Genomic DNA, 15,922 nt, shown 5'->3' with positions numbered 1-15,922 from the left:
CAGTACAATCCAAGTCCTGACCACTTAATAATAACAAAGATCCCAGTAGCTGGATAGCAAGTAAACAGGGAGGATCCCAAGGTCTGAACCCAGAAACACTGGGGTAGAAGACAAGACTGGGTCAAAAACAATCCTCTGTTAAGTCAGAACCTGGACATAAAGGTGGTGGCGTTGAGGAAACCTCTGCAAAGGCAAAGCATGGAATGCATAGGCAACATCTTGGCCAACAACAAACCAGGAATGCAGGAAAATAAAAGTTTAGATCTGTACTTGAGGAGCAGAGCTAAAATAACAAAGATGAGCACAAAAACTAAGAGCAGTAACTATACAAAAACACTACACAGAAAAAGATGACAGCAGTGCCATGTCTGAAGAAGAGAGCTGTGAAACATCATTCACAGGAGTGAAATAAATTGGACTAAAATACAAAAAATCATCAAAGAGATTTAAAAAAATTTTAAATTCAAAGAAGAGAGGAAGAAGAAAATGGAAATAAAGAAATGAAGGGGGAGTTTAGGTGGCATAGTAGATAGAGCACAGGCCCTCAAGTCAGTAGGACCTGAGTTCAATTTCAGCCTCAGACACTTAATAATTGCCTAGCTGTGTGGCCTTGGGCAAGTCACTTAATCCCATTGCCTTAAATACATATTTTTTTTAAAAAGAGAGAAAAAAGAAATGAAAGTCATGCTGGAAAATTGTGAAAAGTTCACCTGAAAATTCAGCACCTTTAAAAAAGGAAGCATATAAGATAACTGAAGAAAATAAAATCCTAAAAACTAGAATTGAACAGTTACAAACCAATGAATCTACAAGACTACACTACTCCATCAAACAAAAGGGCTGAAAAAATGTAAGAAAATGTAAGTCCTTTCTAGAGAAAACGAATGACCTAGAAAATAGATCTAGAAAAGACAATCTAGGAATCATTGGGCTACTAGAAAACCTGTACCAGCAAAAGAACATGGAAAACATCATGCAGGGAAACATCATTATAAGGGAACACTGCCCCAATATACTAGAACAAGATAACAATATAACAATTGAAAGAATCCACAGAAACCTTCCAGAAAGTAACCCCAGGATAAAAATTGCAAGGGTTATAATAGCCAAATTCCAGAACCCTCAAATAAAAAAAGTGAATATTGCAAATATCAAAAAGAAAACAATTTAAATGCAAAAGGAACACAATCAGAATAACACAGCCTCACTGTTGAATGAACAAAAGAACTGGAATGACAGATTTTGGAGAGCTAAAGACCTGGCATTACAACCCAGAATGTACTACCTTGCAAAATTCAGCATATATTGTAAGGGAAAAATATGGATGTTCAATGAAATACAGGACTTCTAGAATTTCCTAATGAAAAGAATAGAACTGATCAGAGAAATCAATTGCCAAATACTTGACTGAATAGTTACATGAAAAAAGGTAAATGAAAAAGTTAAATGAAAAAAGCAAAATTTTTGAACAAATATTATCCCTAAAGGGGAAGATATACCAATTTTAACTCATTAGAACTTTGCTTCTCTAAGAATAACTAGAGGGTAGAATATAATTGAAGAGAATGAACCTAAGGGATATAGGTTTAATTAGGTCTAGTCTCTCAATTGAAGAGGTTCAAGAGCACATCAACTATGTTTGAGTTAAAATGCCTGAAAACAGCAGGAATGTCAACTTTAAGTATCTCATTACATTTTGACTTGCTTTAATCACAAGTTGCAAAGCACCTTGTCTAATGAGGACATCACAAGCTGAAAGGACCTGAGATAGTCTCTCTATTACTTTACAATCATTTATAAAGTTCTGAGTGAGACCTCCAGAGGCTCCCAGTACTTAGAGATCTCCAAGATACTTTCAGTTAATTAGATCAGGATGCTTCAATTAACAAGGTGTTAAATAACCTGGGTGGGGGTGGGGGTAAATTGGGAGAGACAAGGGCCCTGGTTCACTTAAGAAAGTGTTAAGTCCACTGGGTGGAGGAGGAAGAGGTAAAGTGGAAAAGAAAATAGAATGGGGGAGGGGCACAAATAGTTGAAGAAATGATAAGGATTTGGAGGATATTTTAGCTTGTGAAGAGGACTGTGTGTTCTTCAAAGATACTTGAAAAGGGTATAAGGTAAAAAATGATTATAATTATTCTCTGATGCACTTTGAATGACTACTGTTTATCAAACAATCCAGGAAACAATCTGTGATGATATCTTGATAACATTAGGAGCTTATCAAGCATATTAGATCACCAAGGAAAGAGGTAGAAAGATTTATTGTTTTTAGAATGAAAGAAGGGCAAATTTAAATGCTGTAACAATTCCATTCAATAGATTTATCGCAGTGAGGAAATAAGATACATACCCACTTAGGGTTAAAAATCTAACTTAAGATACAGGAAAGTGGGGAGACTGGGAAAGGGGAAGATAAAGGAAGAAGGGACTGATAAAAGGGAAGGGAAGGTACAAGTGAAAATAAACTGAAATTTAAATTTTGAAAAAATCAAGAGTAAAGGAAGTAAAATTTTGGTGAGGAAGATTAACAGAAAAGAAAAGGAATAAGTATAAATGGAGAAAGAAAGCATAGAGGGAGATACAGAATTAGTAATCTTAATTGTAAATATGAATGGGATGAACTGTCCCATAAAACAGAAGAGGATAGCACAACGGATTAAAAACCAGAATCCTACAATATGTTGTTTACAAGAAACATATTTGATGCAGAGTAAAGCAGGGGAAACATAAAAGATTGGAGCAAAATATAGTATGCCTCAGCTGAAGTAAAAAATTATGGGGTAGCAATTCTAATCTCAGACAAAGTAAAAGCAAAAATAAATCCTTTTAAAAGTGATAAAGAAGGAAACTACATCTTCTTAAAAGGCACCATTGGAAATGAAGCTATATCATTACTAAACATGAATGCACCTATTGAGATAGCTTCCAGATACCTAGAGGAAAAGTTGAGTGAATTACAAGGAAAAATAGACATCAATACTTTAATAATCATAGAACTCAACCTTCCTCTCTTAGAACTAGATAAATCTAACAACAAAATAGACAAGAAAGAAGTTAAAAAGGTGAATGAAATCCTAGAAAATTTAGATATGATAGAACTCTGCAGAAAATTTGATGGGGACAGAAAAGAATATACATTTTTCTTAGCAGTACATAACACCTTCCCCAAAATTGACCATGTTCTAGGGCAAAGAAGCTTAAAATCAAATTCAGAATGGCAGAAATAATAGATTCACACATCTCAGATCATGATGCAATAAAAAATTACATGTCATAACAGGTCAAGAAAAGGTAAACCAAGATCTAATTGGAAATTCTATAAGTGTGTCTTAAATAATGGCTGGAACAAATATCAGATAATAGAAATAATCAATAATCCAAGAAAATGATAATAATGAGACAACAGACCAACATTTGTGGGAGATAGCCAAGGTAGTTTTGAGGGGAAACTATATCTCTCATTACCTATATGAATAAAATAGAAAAAGAGGAGATCAATGGATTAGGTATGTAATTAAAAAAGCTATAAAAAGAATAAGTTTACATCCCCAATTTAATACCAAACTAGAAATTCTGAAAATCAAGAGAGAAATTAATAAAATAGAAAGCAAAGAAATCACTGATCTCATAAATAAATCAAATAGTTGGTTCTATGAAAAAGACAATAAAAATGACAAACCTCTGGTTAATGTGGTTTTAAAAAGAGAGAGAAGATAATCAAATAAGCAGTATCAAAAATGAAAGGTGTGAACTAACAACCAATGACAAGGAAATTAAAGTGATAATTATTATCTACTTTGCCAAACTCTATGCCAATAAATTGGACAATTTTGGTGAAATGGATGAATATTTTAAAAAATACAAACTGCCCAGATTAACAGAAGATGAAATAAATTACTTAAATAACCCTACTTAAAAAAAAATAAATTAAAGAAACCATCAATAAACTCCCAAAGAAAAAGTCTCCAGGTCCAGATGGATTTACAAGTGAATTTTATCAAACATTTAAGGATTAATTAATTTCTATTCTACATAAACAATTCAAAAAATAGGAGAGGAAGGAGTTATACCAAACTCCTTTCATGACACCAATATGGTGCTGATACCTAAACGAGGAAGAAATGAAACACACAAAGAAAATTATAGACCAATCTCCCTAATGAATATTGATGCAAAAATCATAAATAAAATTTTAGCAATGAGACTACAGAAAGTTATTACCAGGATAATACACCATGATCAGCTTGGATTTATACCAGACAGATAGTGTTGGTTCAACATTTGGAAAACATTCAGCAAATTAATCATATCAACAGTAAAACCAACAGAAACTTTATGATTATTTCAATAGATGCTGAAAAAGTCTTTGATAAAATATATCAATTCCTATTAAAAACACTAGAAAATATAGGAATGAATGTGGTTTTCCCTATAATAATAAATAGCATTTATCTAAAACCATCAACAAATATTATATTTAATGGGAATAAACTTTGAGCATTTCCAATAAATTCAGGGGTGAAACAAGGATGCCCACTATCACCATTAGAATAGTAGCAATTGAACAAATGAGAATAATCAATGAAGAAGCAAAACTTTCACTCTTTGCAGAATATATGATGGTATACCTAGGGAAACTCCAGAAAATCATCTAAAAAACTCCTCAAAACAATTAACATATTCAACAAAGCAGCAGATTATAAAATAAAGTCATATAAATCATCAGCACTTCGATATATAAACAACAAAACTCAAAAACAAGAGATAGAAAGAGATGTTCAATTTAAAAATTGTAGATAACATTAATTACTTCGGAATCTGCCTCCCAAGACAAATCCAAAAATTATATGAACAAAATTATAAAGCTCTCCTCACCCAAATAAAGTCAGATCTAAATAATTGGAAAAATGTCAAATGCTGATTGTCAGGCCGAGCTAATATAAGAAAAATGACAATTCTACCTAAATCATATTACTCATTAAGTTTCATATGAATCAAACTACCCAATAAATATACCAAACTAGAAAAATATAGTAAAAAAATTCATCTGTAGTAACAAAATGGCAAGAATAACAAGGTAACTGATGGAAAAAAATGTAACAGAAGGTGGCCTAGCTCTACCAAATCTAATATACTATAAAGAGGCAGTCATCAAAACTGTCTGATATTGATTAAGAAATAGAGTAATGGAACAGTGGATTAGGATTGGTTCAAAAGAAAATGAATCAAATGCCTACAGCAATATACTATTTGAATCACCCAAAGATATCAGCCTCTGGGATAAAAACTCACGATCTGACAAAAATTGTTGGGAAAACTGGAAAATAGTATGGCAAAAACTAGGCTTAGATTCATATCTCACAACCTATACCAAAATAAGGCGAAAATGGGTACAGGATGTAGACATAAAGAGCAACACCATAGCCAAATTAATTGACCAAAAAATATTCTTTCTATGTGATCTATGAAAAAACAGATAAATTTATGACCAAACAATAATTTGAGCACATTATAACCTACAAAATGAATGATTTTGACTATATTATGTTAAAAAAAATTTTTCACTAATGAAATCAATGTTGCCAAAATTAGAAGAAAAGTGGAATGCTAGGAAACAATCTTCACAACCAGGAGAATTGCATCAAATTTATAAATTTACAAGTTATTCCCCAATTGATAAATGGTCAAAGGCCATGAATAGACAGTTTCAAAATGAAGAAATTAAACATTATGTATATATATATATATATATATATATATATATATATACACGAATATTCCAAATCACTATTGATTAGAGAAATATGAATTAAAACAACAATGAGGTATCATCTTACCCCTATCTGATTAGTCCAGATGAGAAAAAGGGAAGATGATCATTGTTGGAGAGGTTGTGGGAGGAATGAAACATTACTGGTGGAATTACGAATGGATCTAACCATTTTTTTGGAGAGCAATATGGAACTATGCCCAGAGGGCAATAAAACTCTTCACTTTGACCCAGCAATTCAAATTCTGGGACTATATCCAGAAGAAATTGTAACAAAATAGATAAAGCTGAGATGTTTCAAAATAGCAGCCCTTTATGTATTGGCAAAGAATCAGAAATTGAGAGGATGCCCATCAATTGGGGAAATGATTAAACAAGTTATGGTACACGAATACTATGGAATATTATTGTTCTTTAAGAAACAATAAATGGTCAGATTCTAGAGAAACATGGAATGACTTTTGGGATCTGATGCTGAGTGAAGGGAATAGAGCCAAGACAACAATTTACACATCAACATTATGAGATGAATAAACTTGATGGAAGGAACCCTTCTCAGCATTCCAGAGAACTAGGACAATTGTATTTGTCAGATTATGGACCATATATTATTTCCAACCAGAGAAAGCAAAACAAAACAAAACAAAATACACAGGAAAAAGAACACCCTTACCAAATCTGATGAACACTTCATAAAATTCATCTCTTATGTACCTCTTTCCCAATTCCTCATGCCTAAAACTAGTAATTTGCAAAGATATTTAATGAAATATGTATGTAAAATGCTAAGCAGACTGTGCCCAACTGAGGGGAGTGGGTTGAGAAGGGAGGGTGGAGGGAAATTTTGTTACTTGGAAATATGCAGGTACAAAGGGATGAAAATAAATTTAAAAGAAAAGAATCTATAGTATGCCAGATATGGGGCTAAGTTCTGAATATAAACAGATGGGCTAAAGATAGTCTTAAACATCTTAAAGTCTAATGAATTCCATAGAATGCAAGGCATTTTGTACAAAAAGTGCTAATTAAGACAGATTGAATATAGTCAACAGAACAAATGCACTAGAATTGGGTGTGTGGGGTGTCAAGAGATTGGGAAAGAAGAACAACAAGGAGGGAAAACTAGTAAAATACCTGGACAGAAGATGAAGTGTCTTATTTGAGATACATCAAGAAAGTCACTATCAGTGGATTGAGGGTAACATAGAGATTGCAAGATATAAGAAGAATGAAACCATAAGAAGGTGGGAGAGATGAGGAACTAGCTAACAAAAGACATTTAATGTCAAATAACTTTATATTTGGTGGTAAAAGACAATAACTGGAATTACTGAGTAGAGGGAAAAATTACCAGACTTGTTCATTTGGAAGATCACTTTAACAGATGTGCAGAGAATGTAGAGAGGATGAATCAAAACAGGGAGAGATTTATGCGAATATGAACCAATAGCACGCTAATGTGATGTGTGTGAAGTGATGAAGGCTTACACCATGTTGGAGGCATGATTTAGGAGAAATAGGGTGCACATGAGGGATGTTATGGAAGTAATATTGAGGAGTACTGACAAGACAGTGGATGGGACTTATAGGCTAACATTATGGGAAAGGGAACTGATAAATGCTGGAAGGGGTGTGAGAAAACTGAACACTAATGCATTGTTGATGGAGTTGTGATCTTATTCAATCATAATGGAGAACAATCTGGAACTATGGCCCAAATCACAATAAAACTGTGACTATGTTTTGATATAGCAATATCACTACTAGTCTACTAGTTCTGTATCCCAAAGAGGTCACAAAAGATGGGAAAAGAAACACATATACAAGAACATTCATAGCAACTCTTTTTGTGGGGACAAAGAATTAGAAAATGAGGGGATGCTCCAATTGGGGAATGGCTGAACAAGCTGTGGTATATGAATAAAATGTCATAGTATTACTCTGTCAGAAACGATGAAGAAACAGATTAAAAAAAAAACCTATAAATGCTTACATGAACAGATGCTGACCAAAGTGAACTGAACCAGGTAAACATTGAATACCTTAATTGCAACCTTGTGTTATATTCTCAGCAATAAAGTAATCAAAGGTAATTAGAAAATTCAGTGGAAACTTGCAATGGAAAATGCCATCCATACTCGGAAAAAGAACTAAAGAATTTGAATTTTAAACTGGTTTTTCAATTTGATTTTTATTTTTTCTATCCTTTTCCCTTCTTATTCTGATTCTTCTTTCATATATGAAAATATGTTACATGATTATATACATGTAACATATATCAGATTGCCAGCTATCCTGGGAAGAGGAAGAAAATTTTTAAAACTGAATATTGAAAAGTATGCTTACATAAAATTGGAAAAAATAATAAAAAGAAATGCATAAAAAAGAAAATGAGAATACTTGCATTAAAATCTTACAAAATGGTGTAAAGTGCTTTGCAAACTTCAAGAAAAGGTAAATGAATCATTGGTAGCTGATCAAATCACCAAGTCACATACTGGGGATGGAGAAGAAAGGAGAGGACTGAGTGGGATGTCCATAATTAGATGGTATGTTATAAAATATAATATGTAGTTAGAATCTAAAAGAAGTGGTAAGGGGGCAACTAGGTGGCACAGTAGATAGAGTACCAGCCCTGGAGTCAGGAGTACCTGAGTTCAAATCTGTCCTCAAACACTTAATAATTGCCTAGCTGTGTGACCATAGGTAAGTCACTTAACCTCACTGCCTTAAATAAAATAAAAAAAATTTCCTTGATCCATACATGAAAATGATCACATCACTATTCTTGGTGTATAAATTGAATTGAAGAGAGAGTTAATTTCTGCAATGCATACGTTTGGCAGTCATCTTTAGAAAGATGAAAGCAAGATCCATTTTTCACCAAGACAAAATGCAGAACAGAGGTGTCAAAACTTGCTCCACTATGGCAAATGGATCAAGTATGGTCAATTTTTTATCTTTTAAGATCAATATGAGTCATTGGTTATTTAATTATTTAAGGAATTAATAGCTTAAACACTGCACTAAAATTTTTGAGACACCATGTATAATATATTCTATATTTATGTATCTCTATATTTCTATATCTCTATCTCTATATCTATCTATATCTCTATATTTATGTATATCATATATGTCACACACATTTGTTTCTGTGTAGGTGTATGTGGTAGCATAGGATAGTGTAAAGAAGGTTGACCTTAGAACCAGAAAGACGTCATTTCAGGTCTTGATTCTGATTCATACTACCTCTGTGACTATGGTAAACTCCAACATCAAATCCATAATAGAAATACAAACTATTGATAAAGAGTTCAATAACACTGTGGAGAGCTTAGGAGAATCACCTTCTACACAAAAGAAAGACATTTGAGAAATAGATGTTTCTAGATTGTTTTCCTCTGAAAAGAATAAGTGAATCATTCAAGCTTTTTGATCAATTACATTCCCCACCCCCCAAAAAAATCAATAATATACGTTATCTACCCAGGAAATAATACAGACTTTAGAAAGCATTGTTCTTATGCTTTAGAGAAAACTAGGAATCTGGTGCAATAGTCAAGGTAGGAAAGTGGATTAACTAGACTCACAAAAGAAAAATGACATAAAACTTCAAAGCTGATAGATTCAAGGAAAATGAGAATACATCCTTGTTTGTGGATAACTGGAAATAAAGTGATAATATTTACTGTGATATTTTTAATATTTTGTAACTTGTTAAAGTTTCCTCTTAAAAAGTTTAACCTTTTTTAAGGTGAAAACATCATTTGTACAACAAAATTTATAGTATCCCTGTTTGTGGTGGCAAAGAATAGGAAATTAAGTGAATGACCTTGAATTGGGGAATGGCTTAAAAAACTGTGGTATATGTATGTCATGGAACACTATTATTCTGTTAGAAACCAAGAGGGATGGGAATTCAGGGAAGCCTGTAAGGATTTGCATGAAATGATGCTGAGCGAGATGAGCAGAACCACTAAAACATTGTACACCCTAACAGCAACATGGGGATGATGATCAACCTTGATGGACTTGCTGATTCCATCAGTGCAACAACCAGGGACAATTATGTGCTATCTACAATGGAGAATACCATTGGTATCCAGAGAAAGAATTATGGACTTTGAACAAAGACCAAAGACTTTTACCTTCCAATTAGAAAAAACCCGTTATCTTATTATGTAAATTTACTATCTCATACTTTATTTTTCTTACTTAAGGATATGATTTCTCTGTTATCACATTCAACTGAGATCAATGTATACCATGGAAACAATGTAAAGAGTAACAGAATGCCTTCGGGGGGGGGGGAGAAAGAATGGTGGGAAAATTGTAAAACTCAAAATAAGTAAAATCTTTCTTAAAAATGAAATAATGGGGGCGGCTAGGTGGTGTAGTGGATAAAGCTGCAGCCTGGGAGTCAGGAGTATCTGGGTTCAAATCCGGTCTCAGACACTTAATAATTACCTAGCTGTGTGGCCTTGGGCAAGCCACTTAACCCCCGTTTGCCTTGCAAAAAAAAACCTAAAAAAAATGAAAAAATAAAATGTTTACCTGTTTTTTATAATTAAGCAGCTTAGAAACATCTTGGGAAATCTAACAGAATGCTTGTATACTTTTTCCATGAGCAGGAGGGTGGAGGAGGCATAGGGAGATTTGATTCCAATTCTGTACCTCATTAAATGTGAAAGTATATGTAGTCAATATGATTTTATCATAATCACAATGAATGAGTGCTAATAAATCATTCTATAACTTGTAACATATTTTCTATCACCTTAAAGTTAAATATATGTAAATATAATAAATGATCAAGAATATTTTATTCCATTTCATGCACAAAATTTAAGGAACTTTATAAATTTATCATGATTATTAGAGTCATACAACAAAAGATATTAAAAATGTCTTAGATAAGAGAGTAAATGGAATTATATAAATTTTTGTTATCACAAATTACTGTTAAGACAATTTTTTGAAACCTACTAACTATAAATGCTTTATAATTCATTTTTCTAACAGTCTCTGCACCAGCCATTATATAATGCGAACCTCTGTCCTAATGGTTATTTTTATGTGAGGTTATGAATATGTGTTTAAGCTGCTACCAAAATTGGTGTTTAAACAAATACTTTTATGTGATCTTGTGATGCCCTCATGCAGCCACAGGTGCCACTGCAATGTCTATTCTTCCATGGAAGAAAATTATGCTTGACACTAATTCAGCAAATACTCCATGATTTCAGTGAGAATTTTTCAGGCTAAAATATTTCATGACCTAAAATTCTTTATTTCTTCTTTAGAAATATTTTATTAATTTTGAGTTTTACAATTCCCCCCCCCATTCCTGCATCCTTCCTCCCATCCCCCACAGAAGGCATTCTATTAGTCTTCACATTGTTTCCATGTTAAACATTGATCTCAATTGAATGTGATGACAGAGAAATCATATCCTTAAGGAAGAAAAATAAAGAACAAGAGATCACAAATTTACATAATAAGATTTTTTTTCCTAAATAGGAGGCAATATTCTTTGGCCTTTGTTCAAACTCTATAATTCTTTCTCTGGATACTGATGATCTCCATTGCAGATAGCCTAAAATTTTCACTGGTTGTTGCACTGAAGGAATGAGAGAGTCTATTAAGGTTGACTATCAACCCCCTTTGTTGCTATTAGGGTGTACAATGGTTTTCTGGTTCTGTTCATTTCACTCAGCATCAGTTCATGCAAATCATTCCAGGCTTCCCTGAATTCCCATCCCTCCTGGTTTCTTTTTTTTTAGGTTTTTTTTGCAAGGCAAACGGGGTTAAGTGGCTTTCCCAAGGCCACACAGCTAGGTAATTATTAAGTGTCTGAGACCGGATTTGAACCCAGGTACTCCTGACTCCAGGGCCAGTGCTTTATCCACTACGCCTAGCCACCCCTTGGATATGCACATTTTTGTTGCCTTTTGGGTATAATTGCAGATTGCAACAATGTATTAGTGTCCCAGATTTTCCACATTCCTTCCAGCATTGATCATTGTCCTTTCTGGTCATATTGGCCAGTCTGAGAGGTGTTACGTGGTATGTCAGAGATGCTTTAATTAGCATTTCTCTAATAAGTAATAATTTAGAGCAATTTTCATATGACTATGGATCACTTTGATTTCCTCATCTATAAATTGCCTTTCCATATCCTTTGACAATTTGTCAATTAGGGAATGGCTTATTTTTTTTTGAATATTTGACTCAGTTCACTGTATATTTTAGAAATGAATCCTTTGTCAGGAATACTAGTTTTAAAAATTGTTTCCCAATTTATTCCAATTCTTTTTGATCTTAGTTACAGTGGTTTTAACTGTGCAAAAGCTTTTAAATTTTATGTAATTAAAATTATCTAGTTTGTTTTTCATGATGTTCTTCCTCTCTTCCTTGGTCATAAACTGCTTCCTTTTCCATAGATCTGGCAGGTAAACCACTCCTTGATCTATGTGATTGCTTATAATAATGTTGTTTATGTCTAAATCCTGTATCCATTTTTCTTTTGTATTGGTGTAAGGTGTGAGGTGTTGGTCTAATCTAAGTTTCTTCCATACTAACTTCCAATTTTCCAAACAGTTTTTATTGAAGAGTTTTTATCCCCCAAACTGGACTCTTTGGGTTCATCAAACAGCAGATTAATCATTTCCTTCTATTGCACCTAATCTATTACACTGATCTACCACTGCATTTCTTAGGCAATACCAGATGGTTTGGATGACTGATGCTTTATAATATAATTTTAGATCTGGTAAGGTTAAGCCACCATCTTTTGCACTTGTTTTCATTGAATTCCTGGAAATTCTTGACTTTATTTCTCCATATGAATTTACTTACAATGTTTTCTAACTCATTAAGGTAATTTTTTGGAATTTTGATTGGTAGGGCACTAAACAGGTAATTTAGTTTTGGTAGAATTGTCATTTTTTATGTTAGCTTGGCCTATCCATTAGCAGTTGATATTTGCCTAGTGATCTAAGTGATTTTATTTGTAAGAAGTGTTTTTTAATTGTTTTCAAAAAGTTTTAGAGTCTGCCTTGGCAGGTAGACTCCGCCTTATTTTATATTGTTTGAGTTTACTTTAAATGGAATTTCTCTTTCTAGCTATTTCCTCTGTATGTTGGTAGTCATATATAGAAATTTCATGGAATTATGAGGTTTTATGTTATATCATGCAACTTTGCTAAAGTTTCTAATGATTTCTAGTAGTCTTTTATATGATATTTTGGAATCTCTAAGTATACCATCATGTCATCAGCAAGGAGTGAGAGTTTTGACTCTACCTTTCTAGTTCTAATTCCTTCAATTTCTTTTTCATCCCTCATTTCAGAGGTTAACATTTCTAATATGATACTGAATAGTTGTGGTAATAATGGGCATTGTTGTTTTGCCCCTAATTATATTAGGAACTCCTGAAGCCTATCCCCAGTGTATATAATGCTTGTTGATGGTTTTAGATAGATACTGCCTATTATTCTAAAGAATACACCATTTTGACCAAAACTCTCTAGTTTATTTTTAGGAGAAATGGATGCTGTATTTTGTCAAAGGCTGTTCCAGCATCTATTGATATAATAATATGATTTCTTATAGGTTTGTTATTGATATAATTAATTATACTAACAGTTTTCCTAATATTGGACCAACCCTGAATCCTGGGAATTTATATCCAACTTGGTCATAGTGTATTATCTGAGTGATAACTTGTTGTAATCGATTTGCTAAGATTTTATTTAAGATTTTGGCTTCTATATTCATTAGGCAGATAAGTATATAATTTTCTTTCTCAGGTGTAACTCTTCCTGGTTTAGGTATCAATATTGTATTGGTTTCATAGAAAGAGTTAGGCAGTATTGTGTCCTCACCTGTTTTTCAAAAGAGTTTACAGAGAATTGGAAACAATTATTCCTTAAATGCTTGATAGAATTCACCTGAGAATCCATCTGGTCCTGGAGATTTTTTCTTAGGGAATTCAATAATGGCTTGTTGAATTTCTTTTTTCCAAGATAGGGTTGTTAAGGTTTTTAATTTCCTCTTCACTTAACATGGGAAACTTATATTTTTGTAAACATTAATCCAATTCACTTAGATTGTCAAATATATAGACAAAGAGTTGGGCAACTTAATTCCAAATTATTAGTTTAAATTTCCTTCTCATTTTGGTGAGTTCACATTGTCATTTATGATTCTAATAACTTCATTTTCTTCTTTTTTTAATCAAATTGACCAGAGGTTTATCAATTTTATTGCTTTTTTCATAAAACCTTCTTTTGATTTTATTAATTAGTTCAATAGTTTTCTTGATTTTGATTTTATTAATTTCTCCTTTAGTTTTTTTAATTTCTAATTTGGTATTTAAGTGGAGTTTTTTAAATTTGTTCTTTTGATAATTTTTATTAGTTGAATATTTAATTCATTGATTTCCTCTTTCTATAATTTATGATATAATATGTCCTCTGACAGCTGCCTTGAGTGAATCCTATAGGTTTTGTTTCATTAATGTCATTATCTAGGATGAAATAATTAATTCTTTCTGTCATTTGTTGCTTGATCCACTCATTTTTTAAAATAAGGTTATTTAGCTTGCAATTAATTTTGGGTCTATATCTCCCTGGTCTAGTATTGCATATGATATTTTTTGTGCATCTGAGCAAGATGTTTTCACTATTTTTGCCTTTTTGCAGTTAATTATTGGTGGGTGGGTTGCCCTAGTAGATGGTCAATTTTTGTGTAAGTTCCATGTACTGCAGAAAAAAAAATAAATTCCTTTCTGTCCCCATTCAGTTTCTTCCATAAATATATCATATCTAGGTTTTCTAGATTGATCTACTTATTTCCTTAACATCTTTCTTGTTCAATTTATGTTGAGATCTCCCACTAATAGAGTTCTGTAGTCCCTGTCTTCCTGTAGCTCTTTCAACTTCTCCTCTATGAATATGGATGCTATACCATTGGGTGCATACATATTCAGTTCTGAAATCACTTTATTGTCTGTGGTACCTGTTAGGAGGATATAGTTTCCTTCCTTATCTCTTTTTATGGCTATTTATTTTTGCAGCTGCTTTGTCTGAGTTAAAGTTTGCTACCCCTGCTTTTTTTTCACTTCAGCTGAAGCAAAATATATTTTGCTCCAACCTTTTACCTTTACTCTATATGTATTTCTCTCTCTCTGCTTCAAATGAGTTCCTTGTAAGAAGCATATTGTAGAATTCTGGTTTTTAATCCACTCTCCTATTCACTTATATTTTAAGGGAGAGTTCATCCCATTCACATTCAAAATGATAGTCATTAACTCTGTATTGCTCTCCATGCTATCTTCCCTCTGTATTTTCCCCTTTTTTCCCTTTATCCATATTCCCCAATATTTAGTTTCTGAAAACCACCCCCTTCTGTGTGTTTTCGCTCCTATATCAACCCACTTCCCTTTCCCTTTTCCCCCTTTTTCCATCTTTTTCTTTAGTTTGTTCCCCCTTTTTCTCTCCCTCCCTGTCCCCTCCCTCCCCTTTTCCCTTTCAGTACTTGAATAGTAATATAAAATTCTTCATTTCTTGATGAAATTTATCAATGCATGCATTTTTCTACTTTTATACCTTGGATCATTTTTCCTTTGAAGTATTGAAACATATTTAACTAATTATGATAAAAATATATTATAATATGTAAAATTTCTTAATAAGGATCCTAAAAGAAGTATCCTGGACAGAAGTATATTTCGTTTTCTTTAATTGAAAGAATTTTATGTCTTATAATGAGATATATATTTTATACTTTATGCTAAAAAGATAATTTAATTTCCTCCTTTTTGACTGCTTTGGTATTACATATGATGCCTCATCCTTGTCTTTGTAGCAGACAGCTCATTATATTTCAGGATATCAATTAGTGTTTATTTATTGACTGATTATTAAATTTGTAAATTTTCTGGAGTATTTATTGACTAGCAGCTGTTTGAGGTTCTGATAAAGTTAGAGTTTTTACATAAATTGTCTTTTACTCTATGACAATATGGCATTATTACTCAGCTTGATCAATTGTTCTTCCTTGGTAATTCACTGAAAGATGTACAATATTATATTGGAAAATAGGGTAAATCATATGGGTTAGGAGTTGGAAGTCTTTCTTCTG

Source organism: Macrotis lagotis, chromosome 6 (genome assembly GCF_037893015.1).
Source record: "Macrotis lagotis isolate mMagLag1 chromosome 6, bilby.v1.9.chrom.fasta, whole genome shotgun sequence".
Lineage (NCBI taxonomy): Eukaryota > Metazoa > Chordata > Mammalia > Peramelemorphia > Peramelidae > Macrotis > Macrotis lagotis.
Note: the sequence above shows the minus strand (reverse complement) of the source record.